The sequence below is a fragment of the Propithecus coquereli genome, unplaced genomic scaffold, assembly GCF_000956105.1.
Source record: "Propithecus coquereli isolate 6110/MARCELLA unplaced genomic scaffold, Pcoq_1.0 Scaffold440, whole genome shotgun sequence".
NCBI classification, from domain to species: Eukaryota; Metazoa; Chordata; class Mammalia; order Primates; family Indriidae; genus Propithecus; species Propithecus coquereli.
This window is the reverse complement of record NW_012150175.1, coordinates 1748255-1770270: the sequence shown is the minus strand read 5'-3', so window position 1 is coordinate 1770270 and position 22016 is coordinate 1748255. Positions and strand designations below refer to the sequence as shown.

Genomic DNA, 22016 nt, shown 5'->3' with positions numbered 1-22016 from the left:
CATACTGGCCTTTGGGGTAAAGCCAACCATATTAACTGCTCTCTTTGTCCAGCCCTGTTTTGCCATGTCGGGGAAGTATTCCTTTAATGCGGATAAGGGCCTACCTCATTGTAAAGACAGTTTATAGATCAATTATTAAATATGTACATGTTCGAGGTTCAACATGTCTTCCAGAGCTGCTGGCGGCAGCTTCTTCCGTTGACATGGGCTGCAATGGTTGCTAAAACCTTCCTGTTAGAAGGAAGGGGTGGGGAGCCGCCATTTGCTAAACCGGAACTGATTAAAATCTCAGGGTTGAGACCATTCCTAGTTTGCAAGAGTTTGCCAGGTGCACACTGTTCCTGCTTCTGCTGTCTACTCTGAAGAGCACAGAGTGGACGTTTGTCTGTCATTCCATTGGCAGTAGGATCTCTGCAGCTGCTGGTGAGCAAAGGGATAGTAGTGAATCACTGGAATGGGGGGTGTCGGGGACACGCGCTAACTGGAGAGGTCAGCGGCGAGCCAAACTCAATGGCCTAGTCTCGCCAGGCTGAGCACGGACCCTGCCGGCCTCCGTTCTCTTCCGCTTGCTTCAGGTGCAGCGCGGATCCCTCCGCCGCAGCGTGCGCTCCCGGTAGCGCTGCCATCAGCTTTTCAGCAATACCCGGATGGAAGTGTAATGGCCGCCATCAGGGACTCGCAAGCAGTGGGGACCACGACAGGTATTCCCTGTGAGCCGGACCGCCCAAACCGGTTATGATGCTTGAACTTTTAGAGGGCCAGCCAGCGGGCAAAGGGCGAGCTAGTGGGGCGTCAGGGTCCCCCAAACATGCCCAGGGACCCGCCTCTCATGATAGGAAGCGCCTGTTAAATAGTCCCGGCCATTCAGCGCTTCCGCCTAACTTGCCGCAAAGTTTTTCTAGAGAAGTCGGTCTTTTCTTACCCAGCGCTTTTGCAGTCTGCCAGAGCTGACACATCGCTTCTTAGCCCGAGCTTGCCTTACGTCTGGGTTTCTTGAACTCTGCTCTTCCCCATGTCTAGGCGCTGGACAGTGTGCCTCCGCGCTCCCCGCGGGGCAGCCTAACCGCGGAGGAAGGGGCGGATCGGGCGCGGTGTTTGGGGAGAAGCGGGGCGCGCGGCGCTCGAAGCACTCACTCGGCGGGCTCCGCGGCTGGTGGACACAGCATGGGCACCCCTCAGACTGCACCCCTCGCGCTGTAGGTTCGCAGGCCCAACTCGACGGCGTCCCTCCTGCGGGCGCAATCTATGGTTATTGGGGTCCATTTTTTGCAGAGATGCCCAGCTCCCTGGTGCGCGCGTTCTCTTCCAGAGTTGGCCAAAGGTGCTCTTCCCTGCAGACCCCAACCACACCCAGTGGCAGATGGATTTCTTTGTAACTGGCTTTCTCACATGTAGGGTCCATTTTGAGTCTATGCTTAACATGTTGTCCTCATTGTCAAGTAGACAATCTCTTCATAGATGGCTGTGGTAATTTAAAAAATAAAAGGTGAATGTATATAAGGTAAAATGTTTTAACTGTTAAGTAGACCAATGAAACAGATGTAGCTTTAAAGTTCAAAATACAAAAGTTAAGGCTCAGTTTTCTTTTTATGTTTAAATTTGGGGACATTTAGTGTTTGTGAGCTATTTTAGTGAAAACATTGTTGAATATGTTATCAAAAGTCTAAGAAACCCTAGAAAAATAAAGTCAGTCTATATTTAAGGAATTCCTAAGAATGTTGAACTTTGTACGGTTGTCACAGTGGTGAAACATGAAGACACCCAACTACCTCTTGGTAGAAATTTCATTAATTTGAGAGTCTGTATGTTAGACCTAGTTACTGATATTGTTGAATTGCTTTTTCTGCAGCAAGAGGTTTGATTTGAATGTACTCTAAGGTTAGTATTCTCAGATTGGATAGATAGAACCATTTAAATTGATTCAGTGAAATTTCCTAACATTTTCAGAATATAACTGCAAATTTATAGGAATGGGTTCATTATCTTTCAGCAAAACTGTATTTTTCTGAAATTTATAAAGAGAGATACCACACTGAATTAACATTTTCAGGGTATTAGCATTTCATTAGGAAAGTAAGCATAGTAGACGATGTTGATTTTTGCTATAAAAATCATAAATAAGATCATCCCTAGACATAGAAACTTATTTTGCACATCCAAATGTTTCTTTATTGTTGCAGCGAAAATAAGTATAATTACCAATTAAAACGTTTTATATATGGTTTTATGGAAGGATAAAAGGACAGCAACCATAACGAGAATCTACTATGTGCATTGATAATGTATAAACTTACAAATGTTTGCAATTTTTACCATCGTCACACTTCAGATTATATTCTCTCTGGTAATAGTATGTTATGATCCCAGAAGTTTTATATCTTGAAACATTACAAAGGAGATGTACTTCAGCAAAAATCTATAGTTTGACGTCAAAATATACCTTAAAATGTCTTTTTAGTGTTTTTTAATTGTTTTCTGTTTGTAGTTTTTGAAATTGTTCTCATTGAAGCATTATGCATTTAATACAACTTTTTTGTTGTTTTTTAATGATACAAGACTTGACTCTTGCCCAGATTGCTTTGGGTACTCTACTAAAAGTTTTTTGGCAAAGCTCTCTAAGCAGAAGACAAGGGCTTTAAGAAAGTCTTGAAATTTTTATTATCTGATCTCAGGTGTGTGGGCTGTGGGTATTTCAGTTCTGTATGGGGTATTGGCATCTCATGGTGAGCAATTTTCATGGGATGTTAGATACCACAACTGAGCATTAAGGGTTAGCGTTGTGGTGATATGATAACTGGGTTGGAATCAGATCCAGATACTAGTTCTAGTTCTGTGACTTTGGGCAAGACTAATTTTCTCTATCTTGTATTAAATGAACATATCAAATTAGATTGCTTTTCTCAGCTTTGAGTTGTGACTTTTGTTACATTTATGACATCATTGTGTATCAATGATATGTTACATGCTTAAGTGCAGAGAGGTTTTTTTTCCCAATTACTTTATACATCTAAGTTGAATATGAAGTATAATTTAATCAAGAGTTCAAGAATATTTTACTAACAGTTTTTGCAGTTAAAGTTTTAAACTGTTGGTCTTTATTTCCAGATATCATCTCTTCTTTTGATCACTGTTCCTGATTGTGACATTGTCCAAGCATTAAATTGTGTGCCTTTTGTTCCTTGAAGAAAGAGGTATGGTAAAGATTGATGTACTGGAGTATACAGTTTATTAAGTAGTCAGTTAATACGTTTTAATATTGGACTAAATAAAGTAAAATACAGGTGGAGTGTCTCTAATCTGAAATCCGAAGTGTGAAACTTTTTTTAGTGCTGACGTGATGCTCAAAGGAAATGCTCACTGGAGCATTTTGGATTTTGGATTTTGGATTTTTGGATTTGGGATGCTCAACCCGTATAATACAAATATTCCAAAATCCAAAAAAATTTGAAATCTGAAACACTTCTGGTCCCAAGCATTTTGAATAAGGGATACTCAACCTATAGTTACATATACATGAGTTTTCATAAGTTACAAGCTATAGTTTTATTTTTGGCCAATGTAAAATAAAGTAAAATACTTACGCATAGGTTTTCATTTTAATGTAAGCAAAAAAGTAATTTTTGGTTTCATAGTTGATTATTTAACATTTTATTAGAGACCCAAAGATGATTTTAACTGTATCATCTTTCTGAATATAGAGGGAGCATTAAGGGCTTCTGAGTAACAAAAAATGGAGGTAAATATGGTAGAAAGGTGTTTCAAAGCTATATAAATGGCCAAAAGAGTGTCTGTTTTGGTCTAGCAAGTGCAAAGTAATGCATCTAAAGAAAAATTGTTTCCAAATTAAAAAAAGAGAAAAATTGTCTAATATATATTTATATTATGATTAATAGCATCTACATTATGAGTCAGAAAAGAGATTTGGGAGTCACTATAGAGTTATGATTTGTTTCCTGGAGGTAATCATCTGAATATCCTGGTGTGCACAAAAAGAAGGAAAAAACATCTGCCATCAAATCTGTGGTATTATGAGGAAAGTTTTGGGAATGCAGTGGAAAATATTGTACTCTTGTATAAAACATGGTTTATCTACCCTTGCAACACAGAGATCTCTTGCTATTTGTGTTGGCTAGGTCCTGGGATCTTTGAAATCCCCAAATTCTTAGATACCATACTATCATATAATTTCCCTTACCAGATGCAGTAAGTACACACATAACTATAACCCTAAATTAGCAATAAGATTATGTAACTGCTAAAATAGCTGAAGTAGACTATACTACCTTATATTATTACTTTAGAATCATTATCATGTTCTTCCCTGAACTTCACCAGCGCATGGCTTTTTTTTCAGGGCCATTTTTCACAGTGGCATGAATTTTAAATTTTGTTAGAAATTAATGTGTGATAACTACATGAGTAGAGAGCAACAAAGCTGAGTTGAGATACCAGATTATCATTTGTGTTGAGTAATTTCTCCCACATAAGATTTGTTTGATCTCTTACCATGAGAATCACATGGGTATGTGTTATTCCTGAATAAGGTAGTGCTGAGGGCTAACAGTTTTCTATACAGCTTGAGCGCCCAAATCTGAAAACCTGAAATTCAAAATACTCCAAAATCTGAAACTTTTTGAATGCAGACATGAAGCTCAAAGGAAATGATCATTGGAGCATTTTGGATTTGGTGTTTTCAGATTTGGGATGTTCAGCCAGTCAGTATAATACAAATACTCCAAAATCCAAAAAAATCTAAAATCTGAAACACTTTTAGTCCCAAGCATTTCAGATAAGGGATACTCAACCTGCACTATGTTTGATCTGAACTACTCAGAAAAAGTAATACAGTGAGGAATGAAAGCTTTAGATATAATCAACAAGAGATTGCCATGTGATGGCTGACCAAAATGATTTGGATTGTTCCATCTTGAAAAATTGTGTCCAAAGTCTGACAAAAAATCTAAAGTTGTGATTGGTATGGCTGCATGAAACAAATGTCAGAATATTGTAATGAGGGTGCGTGACTTGAAGCTTAGGAGAATTAAGTGGGCTTCACTGCAGTCTCATTTCATGAAGTGGTAATGGCTGAAAACAAATATTGGCTTTATACAAAGTCATTTAATTTCAGAATGTAGTAAAATCATCAATTCTTAATTAAAATTGTGTTGTCGAAGGTTGTGGCTGGTAGAAGACATATCATGTATTTTTTTTGTCAACGCAGTGTATCTTCATTTGAGCAACCAACCCTCCCTTCTTTTGAGTGGTTGGTAAGCTGTTACAGTCTTATAACCCAAGCCAGGTTATCCCTGTCACCACAGTGATTGCCTTTTACTCAAGCGGAGCCAGTCAGAATCCTTTGGAATTGATGTGTGAACGCTAGGAGAAAGTTGCTAATTTTCTCTGAAGTTGTTAATCTGGAAGGGTGCTAGTGACATTCTTCCCCACATGTGTGAGAAACCCATCTGTAGTAGGAGCAAGTAAAGCCATACGGAAATGAGAGATGGGTGGTAGTATTTCTGGTTTCAGTCTCAGGGAACATGGTAAAGTGGTACCTATGGTTTGTGTTTGATTCTGAGTGAGCTACCTTGGTGTCCTCCTCAGTCCCTTGGGCCAAAATTCTCTGTATAGATTGGTTCGAATTGGATTGCAGCAGAAAGTGTTTTGATAAATATATGACCCTTATGAATTTAAGGTCAAAGCTTTAAGTTGATCATTCATATTGTTCTACAATTTGCAACTTTCCTTCACCTCATAAAAGATGTCTTTTATTCATCATTCATACACGCATTTAGTCCTTCTTTCAGTTAACCTACAAACATTTATTATGAACATTTATTACATACAAGTATGTGCAACTACCTGGATAGTCAGGGATTACGTGTACTAGACTGAGATGGTGGACTTTATCTGATGTAGCACATTTTTGTGTATTTAGGTTGCACAGGTCAACAAGCGGGTATTGAAAATAATTAGTGCTGTGCTTAGCATTTTAGTAATATGTAAGAATAAGAGGAGTTATTTGCCTTCATAGTACTCATAGTTTAGCTAAGGAATCCAGATTAATGTGCAGGAAATACAACACAAAAAGATAAATAAATGCACAATTGTATTTTAAGTTAGTACTGATAGGGAAGAAATTAATGAGGGTTGGTCCATTTAGGAAGGTTTCTTGAAGGACATACAACTTCAAATGGGTTTTGACTTGCGTGAGGTTTTGATAGGCACAAAGAATAATTGAAGTAAGGGTGGAGTTGGAAATGATTATGGGCTGCTCCAGGTTGGGGTGGAGATTGGTTTGACTGTAGCAATATGTGTTTTTTGGAAATGCAAGAGGGAGTGGGAAATCAGTTTGGCTATTTCAGGTAAATCCATGTATGAGACGTGGAAAGCCAAGCAGAAATTTTGATTCTTTCTACTAAGATGGAGATGTCTTTGAATAAAATGTTTATTTTTTTAAAAATATGATGCCATTTTTGTAATGCTAAAATATAAATTAAGTGTAATTAAATTGTGTAAAATTATTCATTGTGAAAAAAATCTTGTTATATCCATCTGTCTTGAAGATTTAAAAAAATAGTGACTAACTTGGAATGCTGTTCTATGTTTTATGTATGTAATTACTTTACTTCTTCTTACCTTTCCCTTTTTGAGAGATCCCTTAGTAACAGGCAAAACCATACTCGGTTCCCTAGAGACACAGTCAATTCAAAACTAATGTAGCAATAGATATAAAAACATTCAAAAAGAGATAAGGTGCTAGGTACAGTGGCTCCCACCTGTAATCCTAGCACTTGGGGAAGATCGCTTGAGGCTCAGAGTTTGAGATCAACCTGAGCATGAGCAACCCCATCTTTACAAAAAATAGAAAAATTATCTGGGCATGATAGGGCGTGCCCGTAGTCTCAGCTACTTGGGAGGCTGAGGCAGGAGGATCACTTGAACCCAGAAGTTTGAGGTTGCAGTGAGCTATGATGATGCCACTGCAGTCTAGCCCAGGTGACAGTGCGAGACCCTGTCTCAAAAAAAAAAAAAAAGATAAGGAACAAAATTAAAATAATGCTTTATTACTCAGGAGATATTCATTTTTGGCTCCAGATAGTAGGAATGATGTAGAGGTCAGCGTTGTGTCATTGTCTCATTAAATGCTGTTGTTTCCTAGGTCTGTGCCTACCACATTCTTTCCTAATAGCCGCATATCTGACCCTCAGAGAGGGTAACAGTTGGAGTATTCCATTATACTAGGGCAAACCTTTTCTGTAAATGGCTATATAGTAAATATTTTAGGCTTTGTGTGCCATATGGTTTCTGTGGCAGCTATGAGCTGCCATTGTAACAGGAAAGAAGCCATAGGCAATATGTAAATAAGTAGCTGTGTTCTAATGAAACTTAATTTACAAAAACTGACAGTAAGCCGGATTTGGCCCACAGGCTGTCTTTTCATTCCATAAGCACTCACCTTCACATCTGCCCACCTGCTAGCATCTTTGTTTATCTTCCTCTCTGGTTACTATAGATGAATTATCTTTGCTCCTTTTAAGTTCAACTTTTCAACTTGTTGATTAGATCTATCCCTTCTAACCTGAAAGGTATTGCGACTGCATTTCTTTCTTTTCCTCCTTCATCAATTTTTTCATTTTTCCTAGATAATTTTCATAAGCATGCAATCATATTGTAATTTCTCCCATCTTTAAAAAACAGAAAACAAAAAATAAAACAACAACAAAAAAATCCACTTCAATTCTTCTACCTCTTGGTCCTTTATGGTAAAACTCCTTGGAAGAGTTGTCTGTACTACATTTCTACTTTTTTTCTTCCCATTTTCTCTTAAATCCATGCTAGTTAGTGTTTGTCCTCTATAACTCCACTGAAACTGTCCTAATCTGTGTTACGGTGATCTTCACGGTAAGTCCTGTGGTCGTTTCTCAGTCCTCTTCTTACTTGACAGAGTTGATCAATCTATTATTCTGGAAACATTTTCTTTATTTTGCTTTAGGATACTACATTCCTAATTTACCTTCAGTCTTAGTGGTCCTTTCTTTCCAGTCTTACTTGCTGTTTCTTTCTCAGCTCTTTCTTTTAAATGTTGTAGTATCTCAAGGCTCAGACTATGTGGGAGTCAGACCTTGGACTTCTCTCTTGGATTTTTTTCTCTCTTGGTGATTTCATCCCTTTTCAAATGCATAAATATGTATATACACACTGGTGACTCTCCAAATTTTATCTTCCACCTAGACCTTTGTATTCTGTATTCAGCTACATACACATTCCACATTTCTACTTGGATGTCAAATAGGTATCTCAAATTTTATATGGCTAAAATTGAACTTTTGATATACTTCCCTACTACTTTCACGCAGACTTTTCTATCTCGGTAAACAGCAACTCACTTCTTCCTGTTGCTGTCAGAACTTTTAGAGTTATCTTTGACACATCTCTTTCTCTCAGAGAAAGCATGTCAGCAAATCTTCTAGGCTTTATCTTCAAAATACATTCAGAGTCTCATCGTGCCTATTGTCTCCACCAAGCCATTGTCATTTGTTACCTGGATAATTGTAATGAAATAACTTTTGAACCGGTCCTTTGCTTCCACTCTCACATCCCTCCCAAATACTCTGTTCTTAACATAGCAGCCAAAGTGATCGCTTCAAAAAGTAATACAGTTCATGTTACTCTTCTGCCCACAATGCTCCAATAGCTTCTTGTCTCATCCAGAGTAAAACTAGTCTTTATGGTGTCCATCAGGCCCTGTTTCTGTTCCCTTTTTACTTCTCTGACATCATCTCCTACTGCTTTTCCTCTCATGCTTTCTGTCTCACTCATACTCTTGTTCTTGCTGTTCCCCACATATGTTAGACATGCTGCACATTCAGGGTCTTGGCACTTACTATGTCATTTCGTAGTGTGCTGACTTCCTCAGCTCCTTAAGATCTTGGCTCTAATAAGACCTTTGGAAGGAGGTCTCCCTGACTTCATATTCAGTATTGCAACTCTCTGCTCCTATCTGTCCCTGCTTTATTTTTCTCTGCAGCACTTGTCACCTTTGAATATACTATGTAATTTACTTACTTTATTACCTAATCAGTAAAATGTTAGTTCCCTGAGAGGAGGGATTTTTTTTTTATCCGTTTTGTTAACTGTTGTATTGCCAGTGCTTATAGCAAAATTTGGTGCTAGCTAGGAGCCTAGCACTATCCCTGATGCTGGTGATATAGCAAAGAACATGACTGATGTGGTTCTTAAGCTTATATAGCTTATATTCCAGTGATAGATATGGATAGAAAAATAAATTGGCAAATAAAATATTGCCAGAGATAAAAGTGTTAAAAAAAGAAATACAAGGGGATAAAGTAGAGAATAAGTTTTTTTCTCTTTGAAGAGAGGATGGTTTATAGGTTGAGGAAGACCTTTCTGAGGTGGTGATATTCAAGCTAAGCACTGAAAGATGAGAAGGATCTAGCCATTTGAAGAATGAGAGGAAGAACATTTCAAGCAGGGAGTAGCAGATGCAAAGGCCCGAGATAGGAAAGATAGGAAAAGGAGGAGCTGAGGGTCTATGGTGGCTTGCTGGAGTATATTCACAGATGGGGAGAGTGTTAGGAGATGAAGTTGGAGAGACCCAACACCAGATATCACTGTTCCTTTTGGGCTTTGCTAAAGAGATTAAATTTTATTTTAAGTGCCTTGATGCTATAGATTGAATATTTATGTCCCCTTCTCCACCCCCAAATTCATACGTTGAAACCTAATCCCCAGTGTGATGGTAGTTGGAAGTGAGGCCTTTGGGAGGTGATTAAGTCACGAGGGCAGAGCCTTTACAAATGAGATTAGTACCCTTGTAAAAGAGACCCCAGAGAGCTTTCTTACCCCTTTTAGCAAGTGAGGAGGCAGTGAGAAGATGGCCATCTCTGAACCAGGAAGTAGGCCTTCACCAGATACAGGATCTGCTGGTGCCTTGATCTGGGAATTCCCAGAATTGTGAGAAATAAGTCAACTACTTTATGGTATTCTGTTATAGCAGCCTGAACAGACTAACACACTTGGAAAGCCACTAAGCCACTAAGGAGTTCTAAGCAGGAGTGTATTGTGATCTATTTTATTTTAAGAAAATCACTTTTGCTTCTGTGTGGAGAATGGATTCAGAGGAGTGTGGTGGGCAAGCAGGAAGTGTGGATGCCAGTTAGGAGGACTGTTATTTTAATGCAAGTTAGAGGTGATGGTGGCCCGGACTAAAGTGATGACAGTGGATAAGGAAGAGAGGAAGGAGAATACGAGATTTATTTTGGAGATAGAATTGAGCAGACTTGCTTATGGATTAATGTGCAGAGTTAAGTGTTAGAGAATCAAAGACGATTCTTGATTTCTGGATTGATTTCTGAATGGATCTTGGTGGCATATACTAAGATGGGAAAATCTGGGGAGTAGAATTTCTTACCATGGAGACAGGTGCTTTATAGACCCAGAGAAAAAGTAAACAGTTCATATTATTTTGGGAAGCTAAGGGTGAATAGATTACATGATATATGTTCTTCCAATCAAATAGTACTACATCTTTTGATTCTCTTCTCTCTCCTCATGTATTACAAAATCTTAAGTGAAATCTGTCAGTTCTAAACCACTGCCACAGCAAAATGACAAACAGAAGAAGAAAGGAACAAGAAATGAAAATAACCTTTCTCCTTCCCATATTAAATTCAGTAGTCTTTATGTCACTTTGGACAGTTAGTTCAGATTTTTCTCCCAAATCTTAAATATTAAGAATGTGATATCTGACTCTGCGTGGTATGTATTTTAAACCAAACTCCAGATTATTGCAGCAAAAAGTTTATGTGCTTTATGAAGTTTGCTGTAAAGTGATTAAATCTGAAATCACAGGAAGTCAGATATTTGAATTGAAAATAAGAGAATGAATGAATTAATGTGTTAAATACCTGTGTACCTAATCTTCCTGGTTTTTGTGAGGGATAAAGGAGAAATATTAAATAGAACTTGCCTTTAAGAAGCTTTTAAATATCTGGGGAGGTAAAACTTAAAAACTGAAATGACTCAACAATGTAAAAGTTGTAATAAATGGTGAGCACTGTCTACCTTTTAAGTGGATATTCGGAGAAGGGAGAGATTAACGTGTGATGCAGTTCCTGTAGGAGGTAGAATTTGAAAGGAAGTTTGACTAGTACTGAATTTAGTTAGAGGAAAGAGGATGACATGCCTGGTGAAAGGAAACTATGTGAACAAAGGTAAATAAAGGTGTATGGGTAGTTTAATTTTTAATTTGAAACTTCTTCATAATTGTATTCCAATGCTACCAGCCTACCTGAATGGTATGTGACTCGTATGTACACTAGCATTTTGAACATTTCTAAATCTGTACTTAATTACATTTACATACTTAACCCTACATTTCTTTTTCTGTGTTTAAGTTGCTCATTGGGGCACAATGATTTGAAGGGAGCTGACTTTGGCTACGTATGTAAATTGTACAAAACTTTTTCTTTCACTTGCTTAAAATATGATGGGCGTTATTAGTCCCTCAGCTACAAAACTTAAAACAGCTATTATACAAGAAAAGTAAGCCCAAAATGTTTGTTTCAAGTCATGAAAAGATAATAGTTATTTTAAGGGCACTAAATAAGTTCTGTTTTGAAAGTCTTAGCTTTTTTTTCCCCTCTTCTTTTTTTTAGATTCCTTTTAGGCAGAACTTTGTATTTTTTAGTAAGTTTTTCCTGTTGCATGCTGCTTTGATTTTATCTCCAGTTGTATATTTGTTTTGCAATATTTATTTTTGCAAAAGAAAGGATTGAATAACTTAAGCAGTGCAGTAGTTTTCTGTGTAATGTGACAAGTTAGAAAGCTATATGCTAAGTCACAAATACAAGGTGTCCCAAAAGTTACCATACATAGGGAAAATGGGAACTCATAGCTAAATATACCTTTATTTACAAAATATTCATTACAAAATTTTCCTTCAAAGGAAAAATTTCCCATTGTCTACTTTTGGGACACCTTGTATAGGTAAGCTAAAATCACAGTTTTTTAGTTCTTTAATGTTTAAGTAGCTAGAATGTACTGAGTAGCACATAGATTCTTCCTTTCGAGACTCTATAGAATGTCTTTGCTTTATAATTGGTTGTAAAAAGTTAACATAACTTTCCAGGAATGGTACCTTTTGATTCACTCTATTTGTATCTTCCTATCCTTGGCATTTTACTTTGTGTTATCCTTTTATAATAAAATCTCTCTGTACCCAATGTGTGATTCCTAACCTATATTAACATTGCCAGTTCCCTGGTTCCTCACTTTTTATTTGGATTCTCACTCTAGTCCTCTTATTTTCTCACTTCTGTGTTTACTCTTTTGCCAATTTAATCTTAGCTTCTAGATCAGCGGTCCCCAACCTTTTTGGCACCAGGGACCGGTTTCAAGCCTTGAGGAGCTGCTGTAAATAACAGATGAAGCTTTGCTAGCTCACCGACTGCTCACCTCCTGCTGTGCGGCCCGGGGGTTGGGAACTACAGTTCTAGATAATATAATATTTTGAAAATACTGCTTTTATGGCTTCTCTGTGTTCATAAATTAACAGTGGGTCCTGTTTACTTTTCATTGCTAGTTCAGGTTTGTCCTCTATAGTCTGTTCTCACTTAAGCTCCCTATTATGCATTCTGTCTTTGATCTAGACCCTGTGTGATACCTTGGGAGAAAAATACTTTTCTTCCAGCGTTTCTTTACTCTATTTTTCTGGTCTGGATTGCTTTTGCTCATTTCTTACGTGTTTAAGTCCTACTCCTTTTCAAAGGATCATCACAAAACCTACCTTTCTGTGAAGTAAACACAGTCAACATTGATCTGCCAGCTTTCTGTCTTAAGAAAACCTTTGGTTACAAGTAGTAGAAACCAACGTGAGCTGGGTTAAATTGAAAAGGGGAATTATTGTAAGGATACGGGATTTCCTAGGATTCAAGAATGGGAACATACAGACAGGCCTCAGTAAAGGCTTGTGGTAGTGACATTGCCCTCTTGGTTTCAGTCAAGGTACTTAGATGCTCTTCCTATTGATTTGGGTTTTTTTGTTTGGTTTTTTTTTTGCTATATCATGCTATCAGTCCTTTGAAAAAATTAACCTGTTATCAATAGTTTGGGGAGTTATCTTTTTGTAGATTTGTTCTGTGCTTATATAAATGTATGCTGATAGGATCTTTCCTCCTAACATAAAAATGACATAAAGTCAGGATCTTTCTTCCTAATTTAAAAATGTATTACATGCCTTAATCTGCAACTTCCTTTTTTTAAAAATTAAAAAAAATTATTCACAGTAAATATCTTTCCAAGTCAACTCAATATCCATAGCCTCTTTCTGTATAATGTTTTCATGTGGATGTTCCATAATTTACTTCATCATTTTCCTATTCTTGGGCATTAAGTGATAAGAATATATGTTTTTATATGTTGTGCTTTTTTTGGGAGGAGGTAGGATAGATTCTTAAAAGTGAAGTTTTGGGGAGTATGTTAAATTGATTATTTTCAAGGAAAATATAAATTACCAAAGTGACTGAAGCAGTAGAAAACCTGAACAGCCCAGAAACCATGGCAGGACTTAACAGAGATTGTAAGGTCTAAAGCCTAAAGAGTTAACTAGGCCCATATGGTGTTATTGGTGTGGTCTGTGTAATGTTAATGAGAAGTTAATACTTATGGTTAGTGAACTGTTCCAGGGCAGATGAAATGGTGGAAAGTACTCCAGTTCATTTTATAAATTCTCTGTAATACCAACACCAAAACTGTTAATGATAACATAAAAAAATTCTAAATAAAATTTTATTAGATTGAATCCAGCACTTTGAGAATAATACTCTTGAATAATGCAAAAATAGTTGAACATTGTACTTTCTATTCATGTTTTTTGTATAGCATATAGAAGAAAATATATTTCTTCTATATATTTCAATTAGATTGATGTTACAATTTTTAGTATTTCTTTTCCTTTTAAAAATGTATCAAGATCAGGAAGCATGTTATTAGTTGAATACCATTTGTTTTCTGTGTAAAATGTAAGCAACTTTTTATTTATATAACCACACTTCATACCCGTAACTGCTATTCCGGTGGTACCAGCTCCCATTACTTACATTTTAGGTAGCCTCATTCCTCATAAATAAATTGTTAAACAAAAAAACTAAAAACACTTCTCTTATAATGTGAATTTATATACCATGAGTGACATTCAATTCTTTATTCTCTGAATGTTATGTTTACTGTTAACTTTGAGGCTAGTATTACTGTCTTCTTTGTAGTGGTGTGATTGGGTGCCTGTGAGTTGATATGGGGAACACAGCATTGAATGATACCTATTTTGTTTTGATCTCTCCTTCATCTTTAGTGTCAATATTCATCCATTTTTTCTGACATCAAGTATATCATTTTGAGTTTGTTCAGGAAAAACTTGGTTGATTTACAACAGAAGTCACTTGCTTTGTTTGAGAATTTCAAAATTTTCATGGCTTCATGCCATTTTTTGATGAAGTTTCATAAAAGTTACGTAGAAGCAAAGAGATTGCCATTCTCATAACATCCAAATGTAACTGTTGGCCTGTGCTATCATAAGGAAGTATGCCAGTGTGGAGGCCGCAGGGATCCAAGGACAGTGTTTTAAGAAACGCTGACCTAGGAATAACCAGTAACCACTATAAACATTTTTATTATGTGTATTCTTCTTGACTTTTTACTCAGAATTTGTGTGGGTCCATTACCATTTGTTTATCCATCTACTCTCTTATCTATTGCTGTTTGGACAGATTAAATCCTAATATGTCTCCTCTTTGTTTTCTGGGTTTTTTTTTTTCACTTAATGTATCTTGGATATCTTTCTGTTAATAAATGTGGGTTTAAAATATTGTTTTAAAATTTGAATAGTATTCTTTTAAATAGAAATGCCATAGTTTATTTAATCATTATTTATTGATGGACATTTATTTTTAATTTTGTGATTTTATAAACAATGGTACCATGGACATGACATCTCTGATTATTACCTTTAGGATACATTTCTTGAAGTAAATCAGAAGTTATGTACTTTTCCCCTAGGATTTTTATGTATCTATTGCAAACTGTTTTTTATGAAGGTCGTGCCAGCTTATATTTCCATCATTAGTATATCATAGTGCCTCTTTTTCCTCACTGACCAACACTAAGTATTAGAAATATGTAACATCTTTTGCAATCTGGTTGAACACGGAAGTGTTATTATTTTAATTTGTTTTGAATTCTAGTGAGGTTGGGCATATTTTCACTGATATTCCCGTGACTTTCCTCTTTGTGTCCTTTGCCCATTTTGTAGTGTGTTTTTATTTTTATTATTGTGAAATATATTTATATACAAAATATACATTATATATGGTTTAAAGATAATATAGTAAATACCTGCATATGAACTATTTAAGAAACAGAAGCTCCTTTTCTGTACCCCAGTGTGTTCTCTCTGGTCATATCCTCCTCTGCTCCCAACCAAGTGAAACTACCATTTTAACTTTTGGTATTTTTATGACTCTATAAATACCAAATTGTTTGGTTTTGAAAATTTGGTAGCAACCCTAACTCTAGCTATGCAGTGAAAAGATAACAATGCCACTGTTAGGTGAAGGCTTTCAGGAGAAGTTAAGGTGAACAAAGTACCTGGATCATAGTCTACCTTTAGCTTCTCTTGTAGTTTACCAGAGCCCCTTTTGGGGAAGTCAGCATGTAAAGTTGTGAGTGAATCCTAGGAACCTTAGGACTCACCATAATCAGAGAATCTGGCAGCCCTGCTATGTAGACTAGATATTGAATGTCTGTCAGAGTGAGTAGGCTGCTCTGTAGTTTTGATTTCTAAGCTCACTGTGACCTCAGCTGATCTGGATATGAGGACATGGAGGGGAAAGCAGAAACATCATCAATTTATGTCAGTACAGGTCAAATACAGGTAAGATTCTGGGCCATGTTCACCTGGGGATTCTGTACTAAGGTTGAAAAGATGGTACAGTGTCAGTGAGGTTTTTGGTGACGGAAGTCCTCAATATGTCTTATCTTTTGATATACACGATGTTTTATCTTTGGATTGACTGGAGCAATATGATTGGGAGTCCAGCCGTTATCCTGGGATTTCCCTTTACTGTCGTCTTGGGGATATTATTTACTTCTTTCTCCTCCATTTGATCTCCTGTTGCCTGTATTTCATGTCTTTTTCTTTCTTGGTTTATTCCCTCATTCTGGTGGAGTATATCTTGTAATAACTTCTTGGGGAAGGATGTCTGGCAAGTAAATTTTAAGATTTTACGTGTCTTCTTTTTACCCTTATACTTGATTGTTAGCTTGGCAGAGTGTAGAATTCCTAGTTGGAAGTTTTACCTCAGAATTTGAAGGTATTGCCCCTTTGTCTTTATCCTTCCATTGTAGTAAGGAAGCCTAAAACTGTCTAATTTCAAATCCTTTGTTATGTGACCTTTTTTGTTTTTCTCTAGAAACTTGTGGGATATTCTTTTTGCCTCCACTGTTGAATTTTTACAATGATCTGCCTTGGTTCATTATGCTATGTACTTAGTGAACATTTTCATCCTGGAAACTGATTTCCTACAGCTCAATTCTTTAAAAAATTATTTTAATGATGATTTCTTCCTTCTTTTTGTTTGTGCTTGCTTTCTGCATTACTATTAGTCAAATGTTAGACCTCCTGGATTGCTCCTCTAACTTTCTCATGCTGTTTCTCCTTTTATCTGTGTTTTTGTTCTGTTCTCTGAGAGATTATCTCATCTTTACCTTTCAACCCCTCCATTGCCCTTTTTTGCCTCTTTATATTTTCTTATTTCTAAGAGTTCTTTTTTGTTCTCTTAATGTTCCTTTTTTGTGTCATCCTGTTCTTATATCCCTGAGAAGTCAGTGAGTTTTAAAGAATTTTTTTTTCCTTAATGCATAGTCTCTATTTCTAACTTGTTAGAAACAAATCTGTATCTTGAGCTAACATTAGAGGATTTCCTCAGATGTCTGCTAATCCTTGACTGTCTGCTCGTGACCAAGAAGCTGGTTGGGAAGCTCTGTCAACCCGTGGAGGGGCTTATAACACAAGGCTTGGACTCCCACTTTGGGTAGCTCTTTGGGCCTGGTAAGGCAACAGGATCTATCGGCCCAGTGCTTCTCAGACTGGTGAAGCACCAGGATGTTTTTTTCTTTTACCCCAATCTATTGCAGAATGGTAGTTTTAAACTATAATAAAAGTAAATTAGTGGAATAATGAGATTTAAAAAAATGAAGACATATAAGACACAAATCTATATTTTTATTATTTGATTCAACAGATATAAACTTAACTCTGAAAATTGCTGTCATAATTTCTAAATGCTTACTTTCACTTTCTGTACCTATCTTGTCATAGACTGGTGACAGATGGTTTGTGGACCATCAGCAGACGATATTTTAAGTAGCACAATGTTAGCCCGGGAGCCAACCTAGAAGAGGGAAAGAGGGGGAGTGGGGTAAGGATTTGTGTTTCATATGTATATGGTCACTTAATCCTCTTGATTTAGGTATGCTGCCCACTGTCTTGCCTATTCCTGCTCTCCCCTATTTCAGAGATTTGGTTTTACCCTCTGTAGAGAATAAACCTCTAGACTTCTGTTGTAGTGGGATAATAGCAGTTATCTATAACATGATAGAGTGAGGAAGAGAATCTTAGTGTCTAACTAAAACTCAAGCAGCTTTCTCCAAATTTCTATTTGTTCTAGCTTCCTACTCCCTGCTTCCTCCCATTTTAGAGTCACTTAGTACTACCAGTTCCTAGACCTTTCGAAGATTTAGAGTATAAAATGGGTTAGTTCTTTGCTTTCCCCACTGTCTGCCTGGGATTAAGTTTTCTTGGGTCTGCAAGGTTATTTACTACCTCTTTATCTGGTTTTTAGCATCCAAAATTTTGTTGCTGCTGTTACCTTTCCTGTTTCCCAATTTTTCTGTAAGGGCTTCTTATATATTTGATGTTACAAATGTTCCCTTGTCCAGTCTTTGTTGCTTTCTTGACCATATTAACAACAATATTTATAATCATTTCTGTTGTAATTTTATTGTCTACAGATATTTCTTCTATATTTCATTTTTTTAGTTTTCTTTCTGATATAAGTTTGATTTTGCTGAAGTATTTATTCAAAACTTTTTTCCTAAAAGGGTACACATGTAGTATGTTTTCTGAATCTTTGCATATCTAAAATTGTGCTTTTCACTCACATATGGGAGTTTTCCTGGATATAGAATTAACTCTTGGGCTAATCCTTTTCCCTCAGAACTCTGTAAATGTTATTCTATTGTCTTTTAGCATTTAGAGATGTGAATAAAGTGTTGATTAATATTGGTGTCTAATTAAAGGTGGTATTGCTGGTAAAAAATCAATACCTTTCTAGTTTACTCTTACCACCTTTTTGGGGAGCAATTCATTTTTATCTTTTAAACTAAACATTTTTATGAGGATAATTTGTAGATACTGACTTTTATATTTTCCTCCAACTAGTAATCTTGCCTAGCATTTGAGGAGCGTTTGATTTTGAAAATTCAAATCTTTTTAGAAAAAAAAAACTGGGTATAATTTTCTCTCATTTTCAAAATCATTTCTCTGCCATCTACTTTGTTCTCTCTTTCATGACAGTATGCTTTTAGTTTTGTTTTTTTTTTTTCCAATATAATCTCTCCGGTCTTACTGAGATTGCTAATTATTACTCGATTTTTTAAAAAATTTTTTTCTATTTTTTATTGCAATAACTTTCACTCTAGGTACTGTTTTTTACCTAATGAGAGTTGGGGAAAGGTTTCTGTGAGGGTTCAGATTATTTTCCCTTTTTTGAGCTACTGCATCCAGTGATGTTTCTGCCTACTTACCTTTTTTGTTGGCATTGGTAGTTGAGGTGCATTCTTAGAGAATAAATCAAGATTTTCTCGTTTTTTTGGTTAGGAGATGGGAAAGTTGAGAGTTAACCTAATTGTTTTTCTGACGGTGTAGAGATAATTTACTTATGTGGAGAAAGGACAGAACTCTTATTTGGAGGAAAATAGCATGGGTGTAGGAAGATTCATCTTTGTTTGGAAATAATTTCCTCTTTACATCTCTCCTGACAGGTGGTGCTAGCAATCCCCTACTCTGTCTGGTCTCTGGACCAAGCTCGAAGCTCTGGATTCATTTCCTTCCTCCTCATACCTCAGCCTGAGTCTTCTGTCACCCAAAGGGTTTCACCTGATCTTCCACTGAAGCCTCACTTTCTCTCCCAAGGTATGTGTAGGGGAGAGGGAGTAGCCAGAATTATGTCTCTCACTTCCTTACTTGAAGCATAATAGATACTCATTAAATATTGGTTGGACGAATGTCCCCAGTAGACTTCCTCTTTAAAAATGGTGGTTGGCAGTGGATTAGCAGTTGTTTTCACTCTTCTCTCACCAGACCAGTTCCTACCAAACACTTTGCCATATGTGTATGGAATGTTTTTCTAGTTCCTAGCCATTTTGTAGGATTTTCTTTATGGTATTTTCTGGTTGTTTCAGTGGGCTATTGGGCGAGGTAGGAAATTGGGTGTCTTAAATTGCCATCTTAATGCAGGAAACTCTCCAGATTATTTTAATACTTCTACAAAATTGTATTAGTTCAAGATTTGATGAGATGTTGGTCAGGTCTTATGAGGTAATAATGCATATGTAGAACACAGTTGTTTAAATAGCATATTTAAAATTAGTAATCCTTGTTGGTGGGGTAGAGATTAGACTACAGTAAAAAGAGCATTAGCTAATATGTTGGAGGATAGGAATTGTAATAAAATTTTTCTTTCCTTTTTTTATGTTTTCTGAGTTGTTTCACAACATGCAATACATTTTTTGTCCATAGGTGGTAACCTTAGTATAAGTTGCTATCAGGTATTATCTTTGATCGTATATTGGTCAAGGTTCTCCCAGAGAGACAGAACCAAAGGAATACACACACACACACACACAGTCATGTGTTGCTTAATAATGGGGGCACATTCTGAGAAATGTGTGGCTGGGCAGTTTTATCATTGTGTAAACATCGTAGAGTATACTCACACAAACCTAGGTGGTATAGCCTTATATGTATCTATGCTGTATAGTATAGCCTGTTGCTCCTAGGCTACAAATCTGCACAACACATTACTGTACTGAATACTGTAGGCAGTTGTAACATAATGGTAAGTATTTGTGTATCTAAAGATAACTAAACATAGAAAAGGTAGAGTAAAATTACAGTATTAAAATTTTATGGGACCACTGTTGCTTATGCAGTTTGTTGTTAACTGAAAGATTATACAGCACATGACTGGATAGATAGATGGGAGAGGATTTATTAGGGGAATTGGCTCACAGATTATGGAGGCTGAGAACTCCCAAGACAGGCTGTCTGCAAGCTGGAGACCCTCGAATGGCAGTAGCATGGCTCAGTCCAAGTCCAAAGGCCTCAGAACCAAGGAAGCTGATAGCATAATTCTAAGTCCATGGCTGAAGGCGTGAGAACCCAGAAGGCCGCTGGTTGTAAGTACTAGAGTTCCAAGGCCAGAGACCCTGAAATTCTGATGTCCAAGAACAGAAAGAGGAGAGTGTCTCAGCTTCAAGAAAGAGAGAGAGGAAATCCTTTTCTCTCCTTTTTTGTTCTATTTGGAGGTCCCCAGCTGATTGGATGGTGCCCACCTACCACCTTCATTTACAGTGGATCTTCCTCAGTCTACTGACATCCCAATCTCCTCTGGAAATACCATCATAGACATACCCAGAAGTAATGTTTTACTGGTTTTCTAGGTATTCCTTAATCCAGTCAAGTTGACACCTAAAATTAAGCATCACAGATTGCTTCTTTATGCTACAAGTTGAACATAGTTGAAGACAAAATAGGCTTTCAAGAGAAACTTAAAATTTGAGGACAAATAACAAACCTAAAACTACCTAAAATACACAGCTATCCTAATGCTGTATTGTATATGCCATACATTAAGTATGAAAAATATTGACATTCAGCATTAATTGTTCAGTACTTATCAAACTTAAGTAAAAGCTAAGTGGATTTCTTAATAACATAGTCTCTTTTATCTGCATTGTTTTGCAATTTTTATTTCTTTGTCCAGCAGAAATGTTCCCAATGAAGCTTTGGAAGCTCTTGTATTTGAAGTTGAAATTAGTGAGAACTGACATGAAAACCCAAGAGTAGTGCAGAAGAGGTATCACGTGTGAAACAGGACACAAGCAATGCTAAGACTAAAAGAATTACTGTCTGCTAGGCATCTAAAGCCTTTTGATACTCAGAAACAAAAAACTATTTAATGATGCTTTTATAATTATATTTTCAGCTCCAAATGAGCCATTGTTAGGGAAGGAAGCCAAAAGCTGTCTATTGTGTTTTATTTCTCAACCATTTTGACTCCTGAGTTACATAGAGAGTAATTTCAGAGATTGGACAGTTAAGTTTCTTACCTCTTCAGATACTCTGTCCCCCTATTCTTGCCCTAGTCACTGAAGGGAACCTGGGCAGATGATTTAGTAATGTATTTTCTTTTTAATCAACTTATGCAATTCTTACACAAAACAGTCTCAATAAAGTAGGTAATTATTATTTGATTCCTGCATTGTAGAAGCTTTCCTTACTGGTAATTAGGGTCTCGTCCATTCTACTAAAAAGAAAAGTGCTCTCTGCTCTGCTAGTCATTCTGGAATCCTCATTAAGCTCCATCTTGGTTTAGGGATGACAGTTGGAGATCCTTCTCAGTCTTCTATCCTGGCTTCCTAACAACTCCAGTTGATTTTTCAGCTCTTCTTTCACGGTACGGAAAACCCTTCACAAGACCTTCATTCATCATACTGCCTTTTCTCTGTAATACCAAAGTTTTATGACAAACATCCCATTTTGGGCTCACTGTTTCAAAGATGGCCTCATTAAAAAGGTAGACATGAGTCAATGGCTTAGTTAACTCTCCTTAAATGAGCTTATCAGATCAGATAGTGACTTCTTTGGTGAGAACAAC

General features: G+C 36.8%; 1 protein-coding gene across 4 annotated transcripts in view; it reads left to right on the top strand.

The window, feature by feature from the left end:
• Positions 1–296: 296 nt before the first annotated feature.
• ZNF518A (zinc finger protein 518A) overlaps positions 297–22016 on the top strand; it is a 34993-nt gene continuing 13273 nt past the window's right edge. For 2 of the 4 annotated variants that reach the window (XM_012654467.1, XM_012654465.1), the window contains exons 1-4: positions 297–575; positions 3106–3191; positions 4134–4203; positions 19120–19270. The gene's annotated coding sequence lies outside the window, so the exon portion shown is untranslated. Of the gene's footprint in view, positions 576–638; positions 702–3105; positions 3192–4106; positions 4204–19119; positions 19271–22016 lie in introns of those variants that run through there. The other 2 variants (XM_012654464.1, XM_012654463.1) reach the window with 2 other exon arrangements.